The sequence below is a fragment of the Rhinatrema bivittatum genome, chromosome 4 (assembly GCF_901001135.1).
Source record: "Rhinatrema bivittatum chromosome 4, aRhiBiv1.1, whole genome shotgun sequence".
NCBI classification, from domain to species: domain Eukaryota; kingdom Metazoa; phylum Chordata; class Amphibia; order Gymnophiona; family Rhinatrematidae; genus Rhinatrema; species Rhinatrema bivittatum.
This window is the reverse complement of record NC_042618.1, coordinates 105305023-105327636: the sequence shown is the minus strand read 5'-3', so window position 1 is coordinate 105327636 and position 22614 is coordinate 105305023. Positions and strand designations below refer to the sequence as shown.

General features: G+C 40.5%; 1 protein-coding gene across 7 annotated transcripts in view; it reads left to right on the top strand.

The window, feature by feature from the left end:
- Positions 1-22614, top strand: part of INO80 (INO80 complex ATPase subunit) — a 435009-nt gene that overhangs the window by 24537 nt on the left and 387858 nt on the right. For 2 of the 7 annotated variants that reach the window (XM_029598598.1, XM_029598596.1), the window contains exon 2: positions 2854-2923. The exons of the other annotated variants lie outside the window; for them this stretch is intronic. The gene's annotated coding sequence lies outside the window, so the exon portion shown is untranslated. The remainder of the gene's footprint in view (positions 1-2853; positions 2924-22614) is intronic. 7 annotated transcript variants of the gene reach the window in all.

Here is a 22614-nt window from a genome sequence, read left to right as displayed (position 1 = left end):
TACTGGTAAGTTATTCTCCAGTCCCTAGATTAGGGTTCATAAATTCTTTGCATGAGTTCAGTGTTTCCTGTTGGTTGAGTACTGAAATGGTTAGATTAACTGTTTTTGCTAGTCTGACCACGGTTGGCTTTTGAAGAGAATACTGGCAGGCTGATATCATTGCAGAGGTATATATACTGTGATGTCAGTCTTTGCACCGTCTCCATCTGCTGGTAGAGGTGCATAACCCACTGGTCCTGAATCCATCTGACTGGATTAAGGAAAAGGAAACTATCAGGTAAATAGTAATTTCTCATTTATATTCAATTGAGGTTCTTTGCCCATATCATAAAATTGACCTTTTATTTATCGGGTCATATTTGTTAGGTCTGTCATCCCTAATAACTTTTAATCCAGTTTCATTCAGATTTCTGCAGCAGGTAGCATAAGCAGTGACTCTGGCTTTCACTTTTCATGTGCTCCTGACAACTCCTGCACGTAGAAGTGCTGTTCTGAAAGTGACCCCTCCCCTCATAACTTTTCAACCATTCAGCCAATTTCATTCAAAAATCTGCCACAGATAGATCTCCCAATAACTCCTACTTACACTTTTGATTTGCTCCCAATTGCACCTACATTTAGAATGGCTATTTCGTTTAGTTTTGTTTTTTTAAAATGTTTCCTAAATGGAAAACAGATCAGACCAGTTCAATTGTAATCTCAGGGAGGTCAGAGCATGTTATTATGTCTTAACAATATCCAAGTTTCTGTACAAAAGGAAGAAACTATGCATCATAAAATGTTGCTACATCTCCTTGTTTAGAATGGCACAGCACTAAGCTGTCCAATTAAAAATGTTGTTGCATTCGTGGACCCTTGGGCTGAGGCAAGATTGGCGCAACCTGCAGGGAGGAGCCCTTCAGGTTCCTACCATTTGGAGGCGTACCCAGCCAGAGCAGAAGCCCAGCTGGAACTTCGCCTATACCAGCCCTTGTTCCCCTCTTGTTGAGCCTTTGGGTGCCGGGGCCAGCAGGTCTTAGGTGGGGGCCTCTGCTGATGGCATACGAGGTCATTGCAGAGTAACTGGGTAGGCAGGCGGAGGTCCAACATATCCAGTGGCAGGCAGCGGTCAGGCATATCCGAGATCAGGCTGAAGACACACCAGGAATCCATCCATTGGGAAAGAAGGGATGGATAGGCAGGGCAGGAAGGCGAGGAGATCAGGTGGGAATGAGGGAGGCGTAGGAAAACCGAAGACAAATATGCTGGACTGGAGAACTAAAGACAAGGATGCTGAAACGGAAGATATGGACACTAGAAGCAACCTGCTCTACTCAAGGTAGTGGGTCCTGTTGCTGAGGTGTTGGAAGAGTATCTGCAAGGGACTTTTATAGGCCTGAGCAAGGGGGATCATCAGGAGGAGACTTCAGACTTTTCCTGCCATGGGCTTTTTAAATAGGGTGATGTCGGGCACATGTGTACCTTAGGAGGAGCGGGGCAGTTGGAGTCAGTGGCGTCTCACCGCTTTGGAGCATGGAAGCCTGCCACAAGGAGCCTCGGGGAGCCGCACCGCCTTGGGACTGACCAGGAAAGCCAGGCCGGGAGCAGCACATGGACTGCCAAATGCAATAGTAACGAATATCCATCTTAGCAATACTTGTACTTGGCTGTTTTGTTTTTTTTGGTCCCTAACCCCTGTTCTGGTACTCTTCAGCTGGAAACTCTTAAGCACTTTCTAATGAATGGGGACCTAAACCAAATCTCTCTGTAATTGTGTATATCTGCTGATAGGATTTTGTGGAGTTTTGCTGACATTGGTAAACCACTGAAGGTTTCTCTTGTGCAATATGTTGACATCAGCAATGCTTAGTGAAAACTTATGGTACACTTTTACCCATCCTTCTGAAGTTTTGCAGTATGGTAAATCTTTATGAAATCTTGGGTAGCTTTTTGTTCTTTTGCATGAATTTATGCCCTGTGTTCTTTTCCAGTCTTAATTAACCTATCCCAGACACTGCTATATCCAGTTCACCTTCAGTGTCCATTATTTTTCTTTATACTTACACTGCATCAAATGAATGTTTCTGCATTCTTGACTTCATTGTACTGTAGTATCTCTGCAATGACACATATGATGTGAGACTTTGGATGTTCTAGGAAGAGAGCCAGGGCAGTACTGTAAGACTTGCTTTGAAGAGGAATGTATTTACAGAACCCTGTTTCAATGGTTTATCTCACACCCATCAGTGTTGCCTGTGCATAACAATGACAAACCTCTGCATAAGTGAGGGATATGTCAGAGGCTAACACCTCTGATGCAGGGCATTCATTTAATCCTGGAAAAATTTTAAGATGAGTACTAAATATACATTCAAACAATAGTTTAGTAGTTAATATCCAGTATTAATTTGTATCTAGTATTTGTAAGGAAATATTTTTAAGCTTAAAAACTGATTGGTGTAGATGTAGATATGTAACTGGAAACATTTTCTGGGATTATTAGCAGTATGGGATTCCATCTGGGCATTTTTTTGGCATGTTGAATGTTTTTGAGAAGAATACTGCACTGTAGATGTGTAAATGACATATATGTATATGTGTATTGGTTTATAATATCAAAGAGAATGCATGTGATTAGGTAGAAACACCTAGAAAATTGTCAAGTCATCTAAGTTTTGTTCCATAGCTTCAAGGGAGCAAACTTTAAAGACAGCTCACACAGGCAGTGAGTCCCTGACATGGACCCGTGTTTCGTCCAAAGGCTGCTACGGGAGGGACTGGAGGGCAGTTTTGGTCAGTTTTGCCATCTTTGTTTCTGATTGGTCATTTTCTTCCCATTGTCTGATTGGTTGCCTGTTTTGGCTCCTTTTTCAGCGCTTTAAATCCCTCTGGCTGTCAGTATCAGTAAGAGCTTCTGTCAAGTTACCTCAATGATTTGTTGAAGGTATGTGTCCCAGTTCGGTTTGCTTCTCCCATTGTTTCTGGTGTCCTCCTAATGATTTTGTTTTCCCTTATCTGTTTTTATTGTGTTTGTTTACATTATAGTTTTGAGCTACCTGCCCTCCTGTCCCTCCTGTAGCAATCTTTTTGGTGAAACATAGGACCATATCAGGGGACTTGCTGTCTATGTGAACTGTCTTTGTCTTCTCTCTTGAAGCTCTGAAATAAAACTTAAATGATTATTTGACAACTTTCTAGTTGTTTCTTCGTGAATACCTACTGCCCAATCACACACATTCTCTTTGATATTTTGGACTCCTTGAATGTGTGTTCTGTGACTGCTTTGACACCTTATCTGTTTTGCCTATGTTTATTGCTTTCACATGAAATATGAAGAATACTGATGGACTTTGCAGTTATTTTTTTTTCTCTGTGGTTTATAACATTTTAATTAAATATTCCAAGAAAACTTTAAATAACATCACAGTGATGCATTATATAGAAAATAAAAAGAAACTATATTCAACACAAAAATTAACAAATCACTGAATCAATACCATATAAGGGGAGAGTTACAAAAAAGGCATATATAAAGACAAACAAAGCCACTTATATTATACCTTCACCTAGCCAGCATCAGATGATTTATCATTCAAAATCCTTTCCACTTGAGTAGGATAATAGAAAATAAAATTAAACCCTTGCTATTTCATATTTGCAAGGAAACCTCAACTGAAAGGTAGCTCTGAAGTTTAAAGTCCTCTTCTTTAGTAATAAAACTTACTTTCTTTTGAATTTGAGTCTCTAACAATATCAGGGAAGATTGAAATTTTCTGCCCCAGAAAAGAAAACTTTCTCATTTGGAAAAATAACTTCAAAGTCAATTGTGTATTGCTTTCACGAGCATAGATAGCCAACAGAGTAGCTGTACTTGAAATGGACATAACAGAACTTTCTCAGAAACCAATCAAATCCAATGAATCTTGAATATCATTCACAGGCATGTGAGCATCATTAAGAGGAAAATAATATGCTTTATATAAGCTTTAACAATATCTGGTATCACCTTTCTGGAGACCCTAAGAAAGTCCAAATAAAACTTCCTCAGCATTTCCAAGGGAGGCATTATAGCACAATATGGAAAATTTAGGAAATGCAAATTAAATCGTCGCAAGTGATTACCAACATTTTCAGTTTTCCTAGAAAAGAAAGTTATTCTCTTGTACTAAGAAAACAGTTTCAAAAAATAGTAGAACATAGAGATTTTAAGGACTCCATCTGATTACTGTGCTCTGAGAGACAGACAAGAATGTTCCTTAATCTGTGCAGAGGTATTACCAATAATTTTCCAGAACAAAGTCTATCCTCGAGACAATGCTGACTCTAGGTTGAAAATTGCAATCCACAGGGAATCTAAGGTGATAGGAGGTTTAGATGCAGTAATATTCCTAGGGATAGATGTCAACACAGAATCCATCTCACGGGGTCTACTCTCCAGGGAAAAAGAGAGAGGATCTTCCAAGGGCATAAGACTCCAATCCCTAAATTCCGATACGATGCCACTGGGAGCCAAAGAAGGAATAGGGACTTGCGGACTAAAGGAGACTGAAGCCCCCAGCTGAGTGGAGCTAACTGCTCCAAGTTCCTCTGAGCTTGTGCAACTTGGCTTGAATAACAAAATACATCCAAAGTCATTTGGGTAGAGAGTAAGAGAGTTACCTGAGACATGGAGGGTAACTGCTTCAGAACACCTTTCCTTTTCTACCCATCTGATATGTAGCCAAAATCCAGAGAGTAGCAACTGAAAAAGGGACAAAGGGGCATGCCATTTTGGCACATAGCTTCGGTGTGTGCCAGTGGTAGCGCACTGCTGCTCGCTGCTGATTTATATTCCCCGACCTCACAACTCAGTCAGGGGTTGGCCCTTTTTCAGGGAACTCCCTTACGTGGTGTACCGAGGTCCTGGCTCCTCTCAGGCTCTCCCACGCGCACTGCTTCTTGCCACTGATTTATACTTCCCAGCCTCAGAACTCATTCCGGGGGGGAGGCAGTGCTTCTCCCAGGAACTCCCTCACACAGTGCACCGATGTCTGGGCTCTCCCTGGATTTTGCAGCTTTTAAAGCTGAGAGTTTATCAGGACTGAAGTAAGAACATAGAATATCAATGTTAAACTTAGCAGGCAAAGTAAGCCTTCACAGGTCACCAAATCATTGTAAATCTTATGTTGGCCTAGTGTAGGTGAAAAGTGAAGATGCAAAGTCTAAGAAGAACATGATTGTTCATTATAAAGACTACTTCCTCCATAGGAATAGGAAATCCCCAAGATTTTAGGAAAGGGTGGTAGCAGATTATCCCTTCACCTCATCCTGCTCTTGAAATAATAAAAAAAAAACGAAACACAGAAGTTGAAACATTCTTCCAGGATATACTTGCCAGGGGAAAAATGCACTCAGCTTGCACCCCCCCCCCCCCCATAATTTGTTTTAGTAGGGAGTGAGGGGGTCAGCAGGAGTACATAGTAGGTGCATGTTTCCCTTGCCAATGCATACTTTCCAGCACATCCCTAAGAGCTCTTTCTCTCCTTATCCACTCCCCATCTCACCCAGGTGTAATCTGCTTCTCTCCCTCTCTCATTCTCTCACTCTTCCTCTACTTCCTCACCCTGCTGCTGCTGCCCTCTTTTTGTCTTCCACAGCCCCGACTGGGTTCAAAGGTGATTACTCCTCTCCAGAAAAAAATTCACTTGCCCCAGGCAAGTGCCTTTTTCAAATACTAAACCTAGAAGATTGCACATTCTAGTGTTTTTTAACCTCCTTTTATTCATCTCAAGTAAGTAGAAGAGTGTAAGGAGAAATGTGACAACATGGCCACACTCTGAAGGGAAGATTGTAGAGTTTCATATTGTAAATGGACACTAATTGCTAGAGGGTTGTGGTTTTTGAAACCACATCCGTTTTAAAGATCATTTCTCTGTTTAGATTTTAATGTGGTACTAACAGCAAGAATTTGGCTTCTGAGTAACATCATGTTACTGCACGCTTGAAATTCCTACAGGTACATTAAAAGCCAAAATCCCTTTATCTCAGTACTATTTAACTTAATGGCACACATCATGTTTAAAAATAAAATAGAAAGGGACAAGTTTTTAAAATGGATGCTACTTCCAAAATCACTTTTGTGGGACGTGGTTACAAGGTTCCTTTGCAGTAACAGTCTTAAACAAAATGCATTATGATTGGTAGGTATAATCATCAATAAATTTAAGCATCTATTTAGATATTTGCATTCTTCCTCTATTCTTATCAGTTTAAAACAATCAATGTAAAACCTTTAATACACACAAAATCTAGGTTTATGAACAATATAAATTTACTAAAATGGAACCCTTAGTTCTGACATGGCATTGTTTTGGCTTGCTCCAGGGGAAAGTAAAAAATATACGGTAATCTTGAGAGATGAATTTTTCAATGTTCCTAAGATCTAGATGACCACAGTGATGATATTGGTAAATGTCCAAATTCAGCTGTTGATGTTAAATCCCTTGTAGTACAAAAACTCCACAAGTTAAAGGAATTGCTCATGTTGAAGGGTCGGTGCGTATCCTTGAAGTGAACTTCTTGTCACTATGCAATGATTAACAGTGTAGGTAGGAGCCCTTCTGATCATAAACTTTCCTCGGTGCTGGGACTCTGGTCCAGGATCTATATAAGCATCTTCCAACACACAGAGAACCAGTGGCTGGAAACACTACATTCCTGTGCACCTGAAGATGCCACCATTGCTCTCAGAGTGGAGTTATGTTGAGGAGGAAAATCCATGCTATGAAGGGCACTTTGCCTAAAGAATGCATCTGTTTATTTACTCTGTCTCCCAATTCAAAATAGCTCTAGGTAACATACAGCAACCAGTCATTAGTACAATAAACGTGTAATAAAATAATTTTAAAGGAGGAAGGATTAGGGTAGCATTGAGATAAGGAACATGAGGGAGAAAGAGGGTAGGTAGAAGGGTATAAATAATGCTATGTCCTATGATTCTAAAATATGGTTTGGGCATGATATGCGAAAGGAGCCATTATGTACTGTGCAATGTTGAATGTTAAAAATAAAAAGATGTGAACTTAGAACATCAATTATAATAGGAAATAATTTTAAAAAACCAATGAAAAATGTAATGTTACATCATTAAATTAAATATAGAGCATTATATAGCAAATGATAGTGTTTCCAGCCTTCTGTTTTTAATTTTTTTTTAACTGGTTCCATATTAGTTTAGTTCATTTGCTTGATAGACAGCTTTTCAATACAGTATCAGAGCAGTTTACAAAAAATAGGTAATCCATTGTACAGAAAACAATTATATACACAATAAAACCAATTTATTACAACAATCTGTGTTCATAATATATGAACATATCAATATGGTAATTAAAAATCTGAAAGAATTTACATTGGTTGTTTGCCTATGCTTTATATGTATTAAAGGCAGGAACATCGGCATATAAAAATTAAAAATAAATAAATAAATAAGATAAATAGATATTTTCAAACTATTTCTTTATTTTCTGCTACTTGTGTGGTGATCATGCTTGTCTCCTTTTTATGTTCTTGTATTTCAATTTTTTTTTTTTTTTTTTTTTTTAGAGCCATTATGCCATTAAAGCAACCAAATTTTCAAGTCTGCAGGAAAAAAAACTTGACCACATAAATAACATTTAAACAGTTTATTTTTGAATTTGCATTTTTATGCCAGCAACTAGTTTTTCTATAGGACTACAAAAATATTTCTTAATTATAGACTTGTCTTTTTGCACTCCCCCTTTCACTTCAATATGGAGCCAATTCACAAAGGCTTTTTTTGCCACTACTATTTGGCCTTTTTAAAGTGCTACTAGACATATGCAGTGTTGTATAGACACACATTAGAGAGTCCTTACTCCATGGAACTTAGTCTAGTCAGGACCTACGTGATAAACATGAATATGAAGGAAGTATGTTTATAGAGAAGTACTTTGGATTTAAAAGCAGTTTCATAAATTTGAGGGTTATTTTTTTGTTTTTTTAAACAGGATGTTAATATGGCCAGACAGGGAATATGACACACCAACTCAGGAACTCTATTCCAGGCTTACGTCACACCAAGTTGGAAAGTGCCGTAAGCAGTGGAAGGAAAGGGCACAGATAAGAGCAACTTGCCCGACGAACGGCATTCACAAGGAAAGGTGTAGTGAGAGAGGAGAGAAGATTGACAATGAGGAGCTGCACAGTGAATGCATTTATAGGCGAGTAAGAAGCTTGAACTGTATGTGGAAACAGGGAGTCAGTGTAACAATTGGAGAAGTGGCGTTACATGGTAATGGCCATGCTGAAGAAAGTTAAGTCATGTAGTTGAATTTTTAATAGACTGCAGTGGAGAAAGATGTTCACCAGGAATCCAGCAAAGAGCAAATTGGCAGTAGTCAAAGCGGGAGGTGTTAAGTGAGTGAATGAGTGTTTTTGTAGCATGCTCCAAAAAGAAGGGACAAATTTTAGCAGTGTTATAGAAGAAGAAATAACACATTTTAATGCTGTTTTGGATGTGTGTAGAGAAGGAAAGATGCATCAAAGATGACCCCAAGTATTTGGGCCAAGGGAATTGGAAGGACGAGAGTACCATCCTCGGAGACAGAAAAGGAGGGCATAGGGGAAGCTAGTTTTTGAGGGGAAGAAAAGTTCCATTTTAGCCAAATTAAGTTTATATCATCTATGGGGAAAGAGGTTGATGAATCAAATCCTATGTCTGTCATCTTTCTCCTTATTTTCAGTTTTTTGGCCCTTTGCTTTTCCTCTATTTGTGTCTGCTGCCTATTTTCTTTCTTCTGAGTCACTATTGATGTTCTCTTTCCTCTTGCATGCTCTTACCTCATCTGAACCTGCACTAGCCTTTGAGTCTGATAATGCAGCTTCTATAGGTTAACAGACCTGTAATAACAACAAGGAAAACTAACCATTTTATTAACCTAGATTCTCTACCTGCTGCTAGAGTCTGCAGACTTGACCAGGCAGTGCAGGCTTAGTGAGAATTTACAGTAGCTTTGTAACTGGTAGTATCCTAACCCAAATATGTTTGCCTTAGACCATTGTTAAATTTGTCATCAAAACTATCAACTTAGCAATTACAACATGTACCCTGGGCCCCTAAAATTTGGGACTAGCTGTTATTGTGGCCAGGACTAAGGAGAACTGTGACAACTGGTAGAGGGAGAAATTGGAGGAAAGCAAAATAAGCAGACCCCTCCCCCCCCCCCTAAAAAAAAATAAAAAAATAGGGAAATAGATTAAAAAGTAAATTAAAATTAATTTAAAAAGTAAATTAAAAATTCTAGGTTGGTGCCCAAACTTTCTAAATAATTTTCCTCCCCTCTGGTTACATTAAAGTGAAGTGACTTGTGGAAGATAATACAGAGAGGCAACAGCAATGCAGAGTTTGAAACTAACCTGATGTTTCATCCTAAGTTCAGAGTACGAGACCTTAGTTATATCTCCAATGTAACATTTACAAGTTAATTATCTAAAATACCCAGGTTACATTTTCCTTTTACATAAACGTATTTGTATATTCTGATGCCTTTTTGAGGACATAGAGCAAAAGGAAAGTCATTTTGTGAGGTGTAATAATAATTTTCCATCGCTAAGCAGGCTGAATTAGTCATGACGTGGGGTGATGTTATCCAGCGTCGCCAAACACTCATTTCTCCTAGCTAGTAGGCCTTTAACTGTGAATGTGCAAGTCCAAAGAGACAGCTGGCTGTCTTCCTCGTGTTCTTAAGTTCTACTGAACATGTGTAGGAATTCTCATGCAGTTGTTGCCTTGTGAGCCTTCTCAGTCATTTTTTGTCTGAGAACAGCATAAGAACATGCCATACTGGGTCAGACCAAGGGTCCATCAAGGCCAGCATCCTGTTTCCAACAGTGGCCAATCCAGGCCATAAGAACCTGGCAAGTACCGAAAAACATGTCTATTCCATGTTACCGTTTCTAGTAATAGCAGTGGTTATTATCTAAGTCAACTTAATTAATAGCAGGCAATGGACTTCTCCTCCAAGAACTTATCCAATCCTTTTTTAAACACAGCTATACTAACTGCACTAACCACATCTTGTGGCAACAAATTCCAGAATTTAATTGTGCGTTGAGTGAAAAAGAACTTTCTCCGATTAGTTTTAAATGTGCCACATGCTAACTTCATGGAGTGCCCCCTAGTCTTTCTATTATCCGAAAGAGTAAAAAACTGATTCACATCTACCCGTTCTAGACCTCTCATGATTTTAAACACCTCTATCATATCCCCCCTCAGCCATCTCTTCTCCAAGCTGAAAAGTCCTAACCTCTTTAGTCTTTCCTCATAGGGGAGCTGTTCCATTCTCTTTATCATTTTGGTCGCCCTTCTCTGTACCTTCTCCATCGCAATTATATCTTTTTTGAGATGCGGCGACCAGAATTGTACACAGTATTCAAGGTGCGGTCTCATTATGGAGCAATACAGAGGCATTATGATATTTTCCGTTTTATTCACCATTCCCTTTCTAATAATTCCCAACATTCTGTTTGCTTTTTTGACTGCCGCAGCACACTGAACAGACGATTTCAATGTGTTATCCACTATGATGCCTAGATCTCTTTCTTGGGTAGTAGCACCTAATATGGAACCTAACAGTGATTCTTAACTTGAATCCTCAAGATGTCCAGCAAGAAATCCACAGTTTAAAAACTGCATCTGCAGTAAGGTAGTGTCCCTCACAGAATGGCATGAATTATATTACTGTTGCCTTGGTTCAGACCACAACCAGGCAAACTGTTAAAACTGAATGGATGTCCGCGCGTACTCAACATTCCAGAGCCTATAAAATGGAAGAACTTCATAAGTTTCATAGAAGTTGCAATCTGTCCTCCTGTAGTGCAGCATAGTCTGCCTCGCTGGGACATGAGGTGAGCAAGAGCTCCTCAAAAATCCTCCCATTAGGACAGCAGGCTGAGGCTTCAGGGTCAAGTAGCACTGACCGCCCTGCATCTAGGAAGAAATGGCATTAATCTATGGGTCTAAGTGTAAGTCCAAATGCAGCGCATCTGCACCATCGACACGTCACATGGGCAACCTCGATGTACAGTACATCAGCATTATCACCTCTCAGTGCCACGATCACACGATGCAGTAGTCCCATTTATTTATTTAAACATTTTTATTCCACCTATAATTTAGCCATGCTAAGAGGATTACAGAGTTACCATAAAATAATGTCATCAAACAAAATAAAAGTTATAAAACAATAATCATGTAAATACCTCTCTGAATAAAGCAGCCTTCTCCATCTTCTGAAAGAATTTAAAATCAGAAAGTTCTCTAATCTCTGCTGACTGGCTATTCCATTGAACCACACCCGCAATAGATAAAGCCTGTTGCCTTGTTTCCTGAAAATGGACATCTTTAACTGGCAGCAGATCAAGAAATGTCTTGCCAGCTGGCTACAGCACACTTTATGGAATATACTCTGTAAACAAATTCACTAAATAAGATGGGGCCATACCAACAGTCGATTTGAACATGATGATCAACATTTTAACCCTCTGTTCTACAGGCAGCTAATGAAGCTGAAACAACAAAAGTGTCTCATGATCTTGTCTGAGAGCATTCAGAACCAACCTAGCGGCTGAATTTGCAAGAGCTGTAAAACGTGCAATTTGTTTTTTTGGAATCCCAAAATATAAGGAATTACCATAATCAAGGATTGTCAGAACAAATGCCTGAGCTAAAGTACGAAACTCTGATTAATTAAGGATCTTAGTTGTTTCAGCGCCCTTGAATACTGGAAGACCTGTCTTACCTCCATAAACACCCTACTGTCCAATCTCCACCTCGCCCTCAACTCATCTAAAACAGAACTGCTCTTCATCTCTCAACACATTCCCCCCCAAACCCTACCTTGCAAATGATCCTGCCTTTAATGCTTATCTTTCACAGCCTTGCGCACGAAACCTTGGAGAGCACCTTGACCAGCAGCTGAACATAAAGACACATACCAACAAAATCCTCAAAGAAGGCTACTATAAACTTAATGTTATGAAAAAACTAAAACCGCTACTGCACCCCAGTGACTTCCGTACTGTCATTCAGGCCACGCTTGCCACTAAATTTGACTACTGCAACTCACTCTTCCTAGGCCTCCTCTCCACCTCATTGAAACAACTACAACTGCTGCAGAGTGCAATAACTCGAATCATATCTAATGCCCGCAAATTTGATCACATCACTCCCATCCTCAAAGACCTGCATGGCTCCCGATCCCTTCTCGCATCATCTACAAAACCCTCACCATAATCCACAAAACTATACACATCCATAACTCCAACTGGCTTGAGGAACCTTTCCAACCCAAACGCTCAAAGCGACTCACCAGAGCCTCAAAGAATGGAACTCTCCATGTACCTGCCCTAAAACAAGCTCACCTCTCATCTACTAGGGAACAAGCCATATCTATAGCCGGACCTACCCACTGGAACTCATTGCCCGCTAATCTATGGCTCGAAACATGTCCCTCCAAATTCCGTACCAACCTGAAGACCTGGCTATTTAAACAAGCCTTCCCCATGAGAATTCCTGACCCACCTCCCTTACCTCCTTAACATGCCAGTTTCATGCTCAACTCTGTACATATACCCTCTTTCATTTTTGAAAGACCTATGACATACCTACTACAATTATCTATATGCATTATATTTTAAGTAACTGTTATCCTTGATTGGTTTTCCTGTCTTTCCTTGCTAAGTCTTACTGTTCCTCTATATCCCTTGTTAGCCCTCCCCGGTTCAATGCTGTTATAATGTAAACCGATATGATGTTGCTACGAATATCGGTACAGAAGTTTATAAATAAATAAATAAATTAAATTAAATATCCTGATGAAAATACCATATTAAGTTGCTTCTTCTAGGTCAATATAAGGGTCATTCCCAACTTTTTGGATCTGGTAACATATTCAAAGGTAACACCACCAATAGAAATGTTAGGCAATCCTTCTGGCAATCCAGCTGACAAACTGGAGATAATCAAGGCATAAGATGATTGCCAATCAGACCCAAGCTCAAAATACAGCTGAACATTGTCAGCAAAAGCCTTGAAAAAATACCAAAAGAATCTAACAGTTTACACACAGGTTGTAGGTAAAGATTAAAAAATGTGGGGACAACAGGGAACCTTGGAACTCCACTCGGAACTGTGGAAAGCCATCCTTACCTGTTGATTTCTCTGATAAAGAAAAGATGAAAACCAGTGAACTATATCCCATGTCAGTCCAAAAGAATTAAGTCATTGGAGGAGAATGTCATGCTTTACTAAGTCAAAAGCTGAAGACAAATCGAGGTATAAGGCAACCACCCCCCCTTCCCGATTCTTGAACCCTTAGAAGATAATCATAAACAGAAACTAAACATGTTTCAGTGCTATAATCAGTATGAAACACAGTTTGATTTGGGTGCAAGATATTATGACCATGAAAGTAATAACTGTGTTCGTGTTTTTTTTTTTTTTTTTTTTAGATTTTTTTTTTCTTTTAATTCTAATTTTTATTGTATTTATTTGTTATAATTATATGGCTGTTTTTATGTTGTGAACGTTACGATTGAATACAGAGTGATGGTATAGAAATTTAATAAATAATCTTTCAATTACCTAAAAACAGCTTTCTTTATTAATTTCCCCAGCACTCAACGCACAATAAAGCTCTGGAATTTGTTGCCAGAGGATGTGGTTAGTGTAGCTGGGTTCAAAAAAGGTTTGGATAAGTTCTTGGAGGAGAAGTCCATTAATGACTATTAATCAATTTTACTTAGGGAATAACCACTGCTATTAATTGCATCAGTAGCATGGGATCTTCTTAGTGTTTGGGTAATTGCCAGGTTCTTGTGGCCTGGTTTGGCCTCTGTTGGAAACAGGATGCTGGGCTTGATGGACCCTTGGTCTGACCCAGCATGGCAATTTCTTATGTTCTTAATGTAAAATTGGAAATTGGTCTAAAATTTCTCAAATCCCCAGAACAAGTTTTTCCATGAACATATGGCACCAGTGGCCTTTTTGATGCTAGCATTCCTGATGCTGTAGATGAATGCGTTATTGCTGTACTTCTGCTCGGCACCAACTTCGCGTTTGAAGCAGAATCATACTTCTTCAAAAGTCTCAGAGTAACTGGCATGGTGAAAGCCCAGGTCTCCAGCAATATCAAAACTAGAAGCATTGATGCTAGTGTAGTATCATATGATGCATCAAGCTCCAGATCATGGGCATCATGCAGACATGCCAACACAACTGTATATTGGTCGACTAAAACCAGGTGTAGAGGGTGATTTCTTGCCTCTGTCCCTTCCCATTAGCAGAGCCCTATCCCCCCATCAAGTCTCCTGACAAACATAGAAATGACAGCAGAAGAAGACCAAACGGCCCATCCAGTCTGCCCAGCAAGCTTCGCACTTTTTTTCTTCTCATACTTATCTGTTTCTCTTGGCTCTTAGTAACCTTTTGGTTCTATTTCCCTTCCACCCCCACCATTAATGTAGAGAGCAGTGTTGGAACTGCATCTAAGTGAAATATCTAGCTGAATTAGTTAGGGGTAGTAACCGCCGCAATAAGCAAGCTACACCCATGCTTATTTGTTTACCCAGACTATGTAATTCAGTCCTTGTTGTTATTGTCTGTATATAGATCCACTTTTCTTCTTTCCCCCTGCCGTTGAAGCAGAGAGCTATGCTGGATATGCGTGAAGTATCGGTCTTCCTCCCCTGCCATTGAAGCAGAGAGCTATGCTGAATTATGCATTGAAAGTGAAGTATCAGACTTATTTGGTTTGGGGTAGTAACTGCCGTAACAAGCAAGCTACACCCCGCTTTTTTGTGAATGCAAATCCTTTTTTCCACATTTCCTCTTGCCGTTGAAGCTTAGAGCAATGTTGGAGTCGTATTAACTGTGTGTATGTTTATGGAATAAGGTTATTATCTCCTGGTAGTAGCCGTCATTCCCGCGAGCCACCTACTCTTCATTCACGTCCTCTAGACCCACAGTGTTTATCCCACACCCCTTTGAAGTCCTTCACAGTTCTGGTCTTCACCACTTCCTCCGGAAGGGCATTCCAGGCATTCACCACCCTCTCCATGAAGAAATACTTCCTGGCATTGGTTCTGAGTCTTCCTCCCTGGAGCTTCAAATCGTGACCTCTGGTTCTGTTGATTTTTTTCCGACGGAAAAGGTTTGTCGTTGTCTTTGGATCATTAAAACCTTTCAAGTATCTGAAAGTCTGTATCATATCACCTCTGCTTCTCCTTTCCTCCGGGGGTGTACATATTTAGATTTTTCAATCTTTCCTCATAAGTCATTCGATGAAAACCCTCCACCTTTTTGGTCGTCCGTCTCTGGACCGCCTCCATCTTGTCTCTGTCTCTTTGGAGATACAGTACTCCAGGTGAGGCCTCACCAAGGACCTGTACAAGGGGATAATCACTTCCCTTTTCTTACTCGATATTCCTCTCTCTATGCAGCCCAGCATTCTTCTGGCTTTAGCTATTGCCTTGTCACATTGTTTCCCCGACTTCAGATCATTAGACACCATCACCCCAAGGTCTCTCTCCTGCTCCGTGCACATCAGCCTTTCTCCCCCCATAGAATACAGTTCATTCGGATTTCAACTCCCCATATGCATGACTCTGCACTTCTTGGCATTGAATCTCAGCTGCCATATCTTCGACCACTCTTCCAGGTTCCTTAAATCCTGTCTCATTCTCTCCACTCCTTCCGGCATGTCCACTCTGTTGCAGATCTTAGTGTCATCTGCAAAAAGACAAACCTTACCTTCTATCCCGTCTGCCATGTTGCTCACAAAGATATTGAACAGGACTGGTCCCAATACCGATCCTTGTGGTACACCGCTTAAAACCGCTCTCTCTTCAGAGAGAGTTCCATTTACCATCACACTTTGTTTTCTGTCCGTCAACCAGTTTGCAATCCAGGCCACCACCTCGACACTCACTCCTAAGCTTCTCATTTTATTCACCAGTCTCCTATGTGGGACCGTATCAAAAGCTTTGCTGAAATCCAAGCAGATTTATTTATTTATTTATTTTTAATTTTTATATACCGAGGTTCTTGTATGGAATACAAAAATCACTCCGGTTTACATAAAACAGTGAAATGCCCCCCAAAAAAAAAGGCGGGGGGGGCTTTACATAGAACAATAGAACAAAGTACAACTTGAACGTCGTATAGTATAGTTACAAGAAACGTTTGAACTCAGTATCATAGTACAGTTACAAAGAAACAATTAAGCACAGCATCTTAATAGGGGAACAAGGGGACTGGTCGACATAAATGACTACTGAATATATAAACGAGTATGCGAGCATCTAGGCTGCGTTAAGTAGATGACATCGCGTGCTCTTCCAATTCTTTGGTTACCCAGTCAAAAAAGTCAATCAGATTTGTCTGACAGGATCTTCCCCTGGTGAATCCATGCTGCCTCTGGTCCAGCAATTCTCCCGACTGTAGATAGTTCACTTTTCTCTCTTTCAACAGTGACTCCATTACTTTTCCCACCACTGAAGTGAGGCTAACTGGTCTGTAGTTACCAGCCTCTTCTCTGTTCCCACTCTTGTGAAGCGGGACCACCACCGCTCTTCTCCAGACACTCTGCACCACTCCCGTTTCTAGGGATCTATTGAACAGGTCACACAGCGGACCCGCCAGCACATCTCTGAGCTCTCTTAGTATCCTGGGATGAACCTCATCAGGCCCCATGGCTTTGTCCACTTTCAGTTTCCCCAGCTCTTCCCATACATTCTCTACTGTAAATGGAGTTACATCTACTCCACTCCCCTCCAATTTCTTGTTAACTAGTGACTGTCCTTCTCCAGGGTCCTCTTTAATGAACACAGAACTGAAGTATTCATTTAATATTTCTGCCATTTCTTCGACTCTGTCCACACATTGATCCTTTCCACCTTTCAATTTCACTATACCACTTTGAACTTTTCTCTTTTCACTGATATATCTGAAAAATGTTTTGTCACCTCTCTTCATGTCCTTGGCAATCCTCTCTTCCGCTTGACTGTTTGCTGTCTTGATTAATTTCTTTGTCTCCCTCGGTTCTACCAGATATTCTTCTTTGTGCTCCTCCCTTTGGGATCTTTTATATTTCTTGAATGCTGTTCTTTTGACCTTTATTTTGTCAGCTACCTCCTTTGAGAACCAGATAGGTTTCATTTTTCTTTTGCTTTTCTTTACTTTTCTAACATATAGATTAGTTGCCTTGGTAACTGCTCCTTTTAGATTGGTCCACTGTTGATCCACATCTCACTCGTTCTCCCAGCCTTTTAGTTCTTCCTCCAGGTACGTCCCCATTTCATCAAAGTCCGTGTTTTTGAACTGTAAAACTTGGGTTTTTGTGCTTCTTTTCCGTATCCTTTTTGTGATATTAAACCATACCGTTTGATCACTGTTGCTGAGATGGGCGCCCACCTGGACATCATAGACATTAACTCCATTAGTGAGCACTAAGTCGAGTATAGCTCCTTCTCTTGTGGGTTCCATTACCATTTGTTTGAACAAAGCTACTTGCAGGGCATCCACTATTTCTCTACTATTATTAGATTCTGCAGATGGGATTCTCCAGTCTACATCTGGCATATTAAAGTCTCCAACGATCACCACTTCTCCCTTCTTTCCTATCTTTTGGATGTCTTCAACCAGATCTCTGTCCAGTTCTTCCTTTTGGTTTGGAGGCCTGTAAACCACTCCAATAAAAAAGGGTTACATCTGGAAACACCAGATAGTTTATTCTCTGGTACCACTTACCTCAAATAAGCCTCTTGTTCAGGAACAGGAGCCTTTTCTTGTCTCAGAAGATGTTCCACCACCTATGCCAGGTCAGAGGACATGCCAGTCAATTGACCAAATATCAGAAATGATGAAGAATTCACTACCTCTTTGACTAAGGAGACTTGAGGAATTTACCAGCTTCTCTGTTACAGTAGTCTGTCTCACAAGGAGGAGTCTCAGTTTTCCCTATTAGGAGTGGAGTGGAGGAGTAGTCTAGTGGTTAGAGCAGTAGGCTATGAACCAGGAGACCAGGGTTCAAGTCCTGTGGTAGCTCCTTGTGACCTTGGGCAAGTCACTTTACCCTCCATTGCCTCAGGTACAAACTTAGATTTTGAGCCCTCTAGGGATAGGGAAATACCTAAAGTACCTGAATGTAATCCACTTTGAAGTGCTGAAAAAAGTGTGAAAAGCAGAATATAAATCTAAATTAGGCTGAATGCATCAGAGCCCCTTTTGAGAGGTTCTTCATCTTACTCTATTGCAGTGGAGCTGAATAATTCAGAGGTGGTAGACCAGGGCTTCTTTCCTCAGAGACAAACAGGAGAACTCCCCGATTCACTGCCTTCGTCACTGGGGTATTGAATTAGTGTTCCTATACCCTTGGATTCTGAAGAAAGTTTGACAAGAATACCTTCTGACCTGCTTCTAGATCCTCCAGAGTATAGCTCTACCCCAGAAGACCTTACTCATTCTAAATTTATAGAGAAAGTTAGAAACCACACTTTATGTGAAGGTACATAAGGACAAAGATCCCTGATTGGAGGTCTTTGGTCTCCTTCAAATTCTGTATATTCCCATCAGAACCAGGTGGTTCTTCCAGTCCACAACATTCTAAAACAGTTACAAATGAGAATATGGGAAAACTGTATCTCCTGTGTTCCTACAGCTGGGAAGTTGGATCTCTTACAAAAATCACCTAGTTTTGTTCTGGTCTAATTACCTCACTGGTCTATTGTTGTAGAATCTGTACTGAAAAAAAGAATAGAAAAACAAGAATTGACTCAAATTCACCTCCAGTGAAAGATCCAAGATTTCTTGACGATTTTGTAAAATAAGGCTTTTCAGAGTTCCATGTTAACTGTTTGTATTTCTGTTTACCAATTGTATATGGTATAGTATGTGTATGAATGCATATAGAAACTTAAACCTTTTCTTCAACTGACTGAAGGAGGAAATTACCCTCAACTTCTTCAGAATACAGAAGTGTGCATGTGATGAGATCTGTGCTCTGTCTATAAAGCATTTGAGGACATATCACGTATCTCATCTGCTTCCATAGGAGCGCAACATGTGGCTTGGTTAAGATCCAGCAGTATTCATGACGTGAAGGATGCATATGCTCACATACCATCATCCTACCTACTGGTGTTAACATTGCTTCAAGATGGATTCTTCCGATTATCGATATTGGTTACTTCCCTTTGGCCTGTCTGCAGTTCCAGGAATTTTCACCAAATGCCATGCCCTTATAGCTGCACACTTACGGGTTCAGGAAGTTCAACTTCCCATATCTGAATGATTGACTAGTCACAGTAAGCTTCTGACCAGAAGGACTACTCTTACTACAAAAGACAGTTCAACTCCTGTAGAAACTGGGATTTCTAGTGATTTTCAAGAAGTTGATTCTAGTACCGACCCATAGATAAACTTTATCAGGGCATTGGACAGATTTTCTAAAGGAGAGAGATTTTCTACCATAAGCATGAGCCAGAACTATGAAATCATTCATTCACAATTCACCTCTTAATGCTTAACAGCCAGATCGATTCTCATTGTCTTAGGGCATATGGCATTGGCCATTCATATGTAGTTCCACTAACCTGCCTCCATATTCATTGTCTGCAGCGGGGTCTGAATTTCCAGTGGGACCAGCTAACTCAGCTCTTGACAATCACGATACACGTTTCTAAGAATCAAGTAACCTTAGCAGTGGTTGTCTTCACAAGGATGGGGTGTCTATACAGTATTTTTTTTCAAACCCAAGACACTTGGTCTCTCAATGAATGTCTTTTTCAGATAAATCCGATGGAACTGAAAGTCATTAAATGCTCTATCAACTGTTACATATCTTCTCCAAAGAAAGAGAACATTTTGATTCAGATAAACAACCAAGTCACCATGTTTTATGTCCACAAACAGGGAGGCATAGGTCATGGACTGTCTGCCAGGAACACCTAAAGATATGATAATGGATAAACATGAATCAAGTTGTCCTTCAAGACACCTATCTTCCAGGAATCTGTAAAATACTAGCGGATCATCTTAGCAGAGGTTTCTGTCCATACAAATAGCATCCATAGCTAATGCAGTATGCAACTTATGGGGCTACCAACAGTTGACGTGTTTGCACCGGAGCGAAACAGAAAATAGGAAAAATTTTGCTTGACTCTGGTTAGCTCAGAAGGCTTTCCAGCTCAGTCGGATCACAGGCCTCATGTACGCTTTTCCTCTGATAACACTGATCGCCAGAACAGTGAGGAAAATGCTTCACGATCAAACTTATCTGATCCTCATAGCTCCAGTGTATCACAGACAAATGTGGTTTGCATATCTCAAACGGCTTTCCAGCAATCCTCCCATCCATCTGTGACAGATCCTGCCTTGTTAACTAAGGATGAAGGAATTCTGTTTCTGTCCACCTGACGTCTTGGATGTTGAACGTTAAGTAATCGCTGACCCTCTTTGCCAAGAGAAATTGAAGATATAGTTATGGCTAGGAAACCATCAGCCAGGAAAGCTTGTGACTTTAAATGGAAAGATTTTCCACATGTCAACAAAATACTTGTAGATCTGTTTTCTTGTGAGCCCAAACAATTGCTAACCATCTTGCTCTTTTTTCCGAATCAGGCCTCGCTACTTCTGTGAGACTACATCTCAGTGCCATAGCAGCATACTTGTTACAATTGATAATAAACCCATCTCAATTCATCCACTGGTGTTGAGATTTATGAAAGGCTTATGGCATGAAAAACCTCCAGTTCCATAGGACCTGAATGTTTTCCTCTCTCAATTGATGAAGCCACCTTTCAAACCATTGGAATTGGCTTCTCTCAAATTTCTAACATGGAAAGTAGTGTTTCCTGTGACAACAACTGGTTCACTGTTCACCATATGTTATCCACAGTGTATAAGGTTATACACAGTCCCTTTATTGAGTGTATAATTTACAATGCTACTTATTATGTTCTGTTGTTTTCCATCAGGTACTGTTTCTTTTCTCCTTTTCCTGTTTTTCCCTCTCTTCTCTTCTCTCTTCCTATCTGCTCCCTCTCCCCCCCCCCCCACCCTGGTTTTTTTTAATTTGCTCCTTCAGTTATATTGTAAACCGGCGTGAGGTACCCACGAATGTCGATTATATAAAAGCTAATAATAAATAAATAAATATGCGCAGTTCTTCTACACCAGGGTGATGCTTCATACTGATTCGAAGTTTCTCTCAAAAATCGCCTTGGCTTTTCATGTCTACCTTCTTTCCAAGGCCACTTACGCATGAAGGAGAGAGAACCCTTCATACCTTGGATTGCAAAAGAGTCTTGTCATACTACAAGAAAAGAACTCAGCAGCAGTGCCAGGATTCACAGTTCAGGTCTTATGTTCCTAATAGATTTGGCTTAGCAGTCACCAAGCGTACCTTGTCCAACTGGATAGAGGTTTGCATTCAGTGACACAGTGAGAGGTCTCAACTCACAGACTCGCTCAAAGCTCATAAAGAAAGAGCTATGATCTCTTCCATTGCTCACCTCCGAGAAGTACCTCTCAAAGACAACGTGGTTATCGGTACACACTGTTACATCCCATTACTATCTGGACAGTCTCTTGAGAACTGACAGTAAATTCAGACAAGCAGTTTTGCATAACCTATTCTCATAGTAGTCTACTCTTCACGGTGGAGTCCAGGTTGCTTATTCAATAAACTCTCCACAGCAACCCACATGTCATTTATTTATTTAGATTTATATTCCACTTTTCACACTTCTTTCAGTGCTTCAAAGTGGATTACATTCAGGTGCTGTAGGTATTTCCCTATCCCCAGAGAGCTTACAATCTAAGTTTGTACCTGAGGCAATGGAGGGTAAAGTGACTTGCCTGTGGTCACAAGGAGCGACAGTGGGACTCAAACCCTGGTCTCCTGGTTCATAGCCCACTGCTCTAGCCACTAGGGTAATTCAGCCTGCTTATCGACAAAAAGGCAATTTTACTTAACTGTAAACGGTGTTTTCTGTAGATAATGGATGAATTAGCCATGCTAAATACCCACCTGCCTCCTTGGAGAGTTGATTACCTAGCTAGAATTACTTTGGGGAAGAAGTGGAATATCAAATGTTAGCATATGCAGTAAATAAATTAGCTCTGATATTAACTGAGGAGGTTCATGAGGTAACACCCACATAGGAGTTCCTACACATGCTCAGTAAGCTCTTAAAGCTTTATTAGCTAGGAGAGGCAAGTCTTTTCAGTGCTGCCAGATGATGTCACCCAACATCTTGTATAATTGACCTGGTATCTCCCCTGCTCAACTCTTTCTGCCCTTCCCTCTCCCTCTCCCCTTCCTTATCCAGAATACCTCTGATTACCTCTTTCCTACCCCTTCTTACTCAGCGCCACCCCACATTTCCATTTCTTCACTTCCATCTCTCTTCCCTGCACAGCAGCCCCCAACCCCTCCCTCCTCCGCCTCTCCTTACCCAACAACCTCAACCTCCTTTCCCCCATCTCTGACTCCCTATCTTGCCACGCATTCCTGCCAAGTAAATTTCCCCCTCCTCCTGGCTCCCAACCAGCAGAAAAGACTTGTCCAATCC